This window comes from Macaca mulatta, chromosome X, assembly GCF_049350105.2.
Source record: "Macaca mulatta isolate MMU2019108-1 chromosome X, T2T-MMU8v2.0, whole genome shotgun sequence".
Lineage (NCBI taxonomy): Eukaryota > Metazoa > Chordata > Mammalia > Primates > Cercopithecidae > Macaca > Macaca mulatta.
In genome coordinates this window covers 130715062-130721248 of record NC_133426.1, presented here as the reverse complement: position 1 = coordinate 130721248, position 6187 = coordinate 130715062, and the positions used below count along the sequence as shown (strand labels likewise).

General features: G+C 38.0%; 1 pseudogene; it reads right to left on the bottom strand.

The window, feature by feature from the left end:
- Positions 1 to 565: 565 nt before the first annotated feature.
- Positions 566 to 1487, bottom strand: LOC698680 (nucleophosmin pseudogene; annotated as a pseudogene).
- Between the last annotated feature and the right edge of the window lie 4700 nt (positions 1488 to 6187).

Genomic DNA, 6187 nt, shown 5'->3' with positions numbered 1-6187 from the left:
GGGTCTCACTCTGTTGCCCAGGCTGGAGTGCAATGGTGTAATCATAGCTCACTGTAGCCATGAACTCCTGGGCTCACGTGATGCTCCTGTCTCAACCTCCCTACTAGCTGAGACTACAGGCACGTGCCACCATGCCTGGCTTTTTTTTTTTTTTTTTTTTTTAGAGACAGATCTTGCTATGTTGCCCAGGCTTGTCTTGAACTCCTGGCCTCAAGCAATCCTCCTGTCTCAGTCTCCCAAAGCACTGAGATTACAGGCATGAGCCACCATGCCAAGCCTCCTTTACTGTTTTTTTGGTTTTGTTTTTACTTTATTAAAATACTGTTTTATTTTACATGTATATTTTTGTTTCCCCACCATTTCCATGTCTGACTACCGCTAACTACTATGTCCTATCATAACATTCCATACATAAAACCAAGCAAAGGGCCGAGTTCCATCTTTAAAAACTAAACAGGCATTTTGGACAACACATTCTTGGCAATGGAACCTGGACAACATTTATCAAACACAGTAGGGAAAGTTCTCGCTCTGCATCGTAAAAAGGACAGCCAGATATCAACTGTTACAGAAATGAAATAAGACGGAAAATTTTTAATAAATTGTTTAAACTATTTTCTTCAAGAGACTTCCACCACTGCCAGAGATATTGAATAGCCTCCTGGTCAGTCATCTGGAAGCAATTCTTCACATAATTGATGAATTTGGCTTCCACTTTGGGAAGAGAACCACCTTTTTCTGTACTTGCTTGCATTTTTGCTTTAATGTATTCAACAGAACTAGGTCTTTCTGGTGTTTTAGGAGATTTTTTCTGTTTTTTGAAGGATTCTTGTCCTTTTGATCTTGGTGTTGATGGTTTTCAGTCTTTTCCATTCTGTTTTGACTTTTGTGTATTTTTGGCTGGAGTAGCTCGTTATAGATTTCTTCACTGGTACTTTTTCTTCAGTTTCCTGATCATCAAAATCATCACCATCTTCTTCATTATCATCATCTTCTTCTTCATCATCAGCAGCAAGTTTTACTTTTTTCTGTGGAAACTTGCTACCTCCTCCAGGGACAGATCACTTTCCAGATATGCTTAAGAGTTTCACATCCTCCTCCTCTTCGTCTTCTGACTCTGCATTTTCCTCCACAGCTACTAAGTGCTGTCCACTAATATGCACTGGCCCTGAACCACAATTCAACCATAATACCAGTGATGGTGTTATTTCAAAGCCCCCAATGGAAACCATTGACTGTACAGACATTTTCAAAGTTGCCAGTGTTACTTTAATTGGACTGCCTTCATAATTCATTGGCTCTGCTTTAACAATGTGCAAGTCGCCCTTTGCACCAGCCCCTAAACTGACCGTGCTTAAAGATAACTGGTGCTCATTTTCATCATTATCAAATTTAAAGTGATAATCTTTGTCCACCTTTAGTTCACAATTAAAAAGATAATTCTGGGGCCTCAGCGGGCTCATGTCCATGTCCATCAAATCTTCCATGGGGTGGTAGCGTGCACTTAGTTGGGAAATGAGGTGGGTGGAGATAAACAACTACTGCCCCAGAGAACAGTTGCGCAGGACAGAATCACACCAGGCTCTTTACTGTTTTTAATTACAAAAGTAATAGAAGTTCAAAGTATTAAATTTAAGGAGGATAGAAGTGTAAAATGCAAAAAGTGAAAATTCCTTTAAAAAGCAAAAATTCCCTTTTATTTCTTATGTACTTTCCTTTTTCCTACAAAGAACAAATATAACTTCTATCCTGAGAAACATTTTTAATAAAGAAAACAAAATATGAAAAATAAGTGGTACAGATAGCAAATTATTGCCTTCAAAACAATTCCCCCTCATCTATACAATTTGAAGATTAGAACACACAGGCTACATTAAAGATAAGAAAATACAACATTTTCAGTGTCTTGTGCTAAGTGAGAACTGGAATCTCGATTAGTCAGGAATATGAATAAATCTTTACTTACAATGACCTGGTTCTATGGGAAAATTGTCTGTCTAAAAAGTGTGCTAACACCTGTAATCCCAGCACTTTGTGGAGCCAAGGCAGGCAGATCGTCTGAGGTCAGGAGTGAAGACCAGCCTGGCCAACATGGTGAAACCCTGTCTCTACTAAAAATATAAAAAATTAGCCGGTCGTGGTGATGCACACCTGTAGTGCCAGTTATTCAGGAGGCTGAAGGAGGAGAATCGCTTGAGCCAGGAGGTGGAGTTTGCAGTGAGCCAAGATTGAGCCATAGCACTCTACGCTGGGTGACAGAGTGAGACTCCGTCTCAAAAAAAAAAAAAAATTAAGTGTTCTGTAGGGTAGACACAGTCAAGAACATACAACATACATCATATGTGTGACAATTCTCTGTGGGCAGGGTTTACTTTTATTTTATGTAAATATTTAATATAACAAGACTTTTTATTGAATGTAATTGTTATAGCAACTAATAATTTTCTTTATATCTAATTCCAAAGCAGAAATTTCCTTAGTATACAATTTATTCCAGGGCTATTTGTTTATAAAATATAAATTTCTAGTTTATTCTACAAATAAAGTTATTATTTTGTAATTTTTAGAAATATAATTTGTAACATTACAAATATAATTTACTTATAAAATATTTTATTAATATAAATACATTTATAATATAGATATCTAAAACTTGCCAGGCGTGGTGGCTCACGCCTATAATCTCAGCACTTTGGGAGGCCTAGGTGGGCAAATCACTTGAGGTCAGGATTTCAATACCAGCCTGGCCAACATGGCAAAACCTCATCTCTACTAAAAATACAAAAAATTAGCAGGGCATGGTGGCGTGTGCCTGTAATCCCAGCTATTCGCGAGACTGAGGCAGGAAAATTGCTTGGACCTGGGAGGCAGAGGTTGCAGGGAGCCAATATCGTGCCACTGCACCCCAGCCTGGGTGATAGAGTGAGACCCTGTTTCAAAAAATTTTACATACATATATATATAATTTATTTATAAAGTTAATTTCTGATTATAATATTATTTCTAAAATATTTTCTGAATGTTTGAGGTTGAGGGAAGTGGGGAAAAGGAGGCATTTTGAAGCATTTCTCTCTGGATTCCTGTTTTCCCATTTTGATCTCCAGAAGTCAAAATGAAAGATGAAATCAATAAGGAAAGAATAGCTTCCTCATTGTGTATGCTTCAATGGACTGTTCTAAAGCCAGAGGAACTAGATGCATTTTAGGCACTCACTAAATAACAGATGAATGGGAAACAGGGGAACCTGTTATTACATTTAACTGCTCCATTCCTTCCACAATAACAGTTGAGCCTCTTTCAGTTGTGGTAACAGAAAGTAGTAATAGCATATATAAAGTAGGATTATGTATCATCACTGCTCTACGACTTTGAGGCTCATTAAAAAATACATTGTACAAACAATCTAGCAATTGTTTTTATGGTGCATCAATGAAGTGAAACGTATTCCAATAGCATGTCAAAAAAGTATTGAGATACCAGGGAATTATTTAAACCATTCTCTTCAGTTAACTGGTATTTTTTCTTTTGAGTGTTTTTTTAATTCAATCATAAAAGTTAGCTATTTCTAAAGGCTGCTCTTGGTTCATAAAATCATGTAACCAGCAGAGAGGAAGATGCTTGACTTACTGTGTTTATTCAATATATTCAATGAGTATTAAGTTATTAAAATGGAAGATATAGAGAAGGGCATCCAGAACAAAGCCCTGCTTTACACTATGTCCAGTTATAATTTAATCTGTCAGATATTTTTACCCATTCTGATTCTTATAGAACTGTCTCCTTTTTTCCAAGAAATCTAATATACACATAAAACTTCAGAACTAAGATAACCAAATACCTCTGTTTCCAGTATACGAAACTTAGGATTGTTAATATTGTCATCAATGCTTCAAGTTTTTATACACATACAACAGACATACGCACACACAGAACGTTGTGCTGCGCCAGCTCATACTTGTTCTTGAGAATCGTGTGCTAAATTTTCAGGAATTATGCAAACTGGTTGCTAAAGCTTTGGTAGCTTAAAAATCAGCCATAGTGGGAGTATTTCAACACAGAAATCCTCAAATGCTATGAATCAGTGTTTTTTATTTTAAAATTCCTGGAGGACCAGTTGTTAAATATTTATCAACATACTACTCTTCATATATAAAAGACAGAAAACCTTATAAAGTCAGATCATCTTGGACCCACTCTCAAACCCATTATCTTTCCCACTCCTCAAAGGCAATAACCATTGTGAATTTTGTGTGCATTATTTCAAAATACCTTCTGCACTTTAAGTGCACTCATATGTATCCATTAACAACACAGAGTTTAGTTCAGGTGTGTTTTAAAGTGTGCGTACACTGCAAATTGCTTTATTAACCTGGCATTTTGCTGCCTATGGATCTACATCACTCCTTTTACCTACTATATAAAATCTATTATAGGAATATACCTTATTTTGTGTATCCATACTCCTATTAATGGACACCTAGATTGTTTTCATTTATTTGCCATTAGAAACAATGCCAAAATGAATGATCCTTGTCCATATGTACAGGAATATATCTAGATACATACCAAGAAGTATCAATAGCTGGATTGTATACATGTTGCCAAGTTTACTAGATATTGTCAAGCTCCTCTCTCAAGTGTGTAAAGCCAATTTACATCCTACCCAACAATAAAAGAGACCTCTCTTTGCTCTACCTTCTAGCCAACACTTGGTACTGTCAAACTTTTAATTTTTGTCAGCCTGAGAGGTACAAAATGTCCTCTTGTAGTTCATTTGTATTTCCTTGATTAGCAATGGGGAGCATTTTTTTCTTTTATTTATTGGCCATTTGTGTTTTCTACTCTGAATTTCCTTTCCCCCCCTCTCCATTCTTCTATTGGGTTGCTTGCCTTTTTCTTCTTGATTTGCAGGAGTTCTCAATATAGTCTGTATACTAATATTTGTTTTTTCACTTTGTTTATAGTAAGGTGGGTGTGTGTGTTGTTGTTGTGTTGTTGTTGGACAGAAAGACAGATGGATTGACTCTACGGGCTCTTTGAAGATATAGTCTATGAGTCTAGTGGTCAGAGTGCTTGTCTCACTTGCCTGGGTGATGGCTGACCCAAAATGTGTAACTTCCAAAGCCACAAGTTCTGGCTGGCAGCAGATCTACAACCCTCAGATGTATTTTCTACTCTAGCTAAACTACATTTTTTTCAATTGTTCAAAGATACCTTGTTGTCTTGCCTCCAGGCCTTTGCCTATGCTATTTCCTTTGCCTGGCATACTCTTCAATGCCATAACTGTCTTTGCCCCCAGGGAACATTTTACTTTCTGTTAGCACTCACCACACTGCATTACAATAACCTGTTAGCTTATCTGTCGCCTCCACTGGACAGTAAGCACTGTGAGGGAAGAGAAGGGTCTTTTTCTGCCTTTGTAGCCTTAACGCCTAGCAGAAGGCTTGACACATAACAGTTCCTCAAAAAATTTTGTGTAATCAATGAGCAAATGAGTGAGTGAGTGAGCATGGTAAGGCAAGAGGCAGCCATATGATGATCAAGGAACATTTCATTCACTCATCCAACAACAAACCCTAGCACTTTTCTAGGCACTTGTTAGTGATATGGTTCCTTTCCTCACTGACCTCACAGGTGAATGGGGAAGACAGACTCACACCTGTCAAGCATAGTACTGACATCAGTGACTTGATGGAGAGAAGCGCCTAGTACTGTGAGCATGTGAAAGAGGCATCACTTCCAGCCAAGAGTGGAAAGGAATTTGGGAAAATATCCCTCTCACAGATAGAGATAAGCCATGAAGAGACAATTGTTCAATAATCAGCTTCTTGACTGAAAGTATAAGTGAAATTCTCCCTACCAATCCCACAGGCTGCTATCTGGCTTTCTTAGATTATGACAATAAATGAATTTGCCCTGGTGTTTTCCTCCTTGGTTTAGGTTAGAGTGGCCCCTGTCAGTAAAGTCCCAGTACTAGAGCCCAGCCATGTGCTTCAGCTCTGCCCCATGGATAACAGATGAAACCCAAGGGTCACCCACAGTCCCTCTTCTTCTCACTCTGCTCTACACTTGTTGCTTTTACCTACAGAATTCCTCCCCCTTTATCTTCATCCCCATCACCAAACCTGACCTCTCCACCAAACATCTATAAGCCAAAATAAACACAGTTGCCCCACTACTGTCTGCT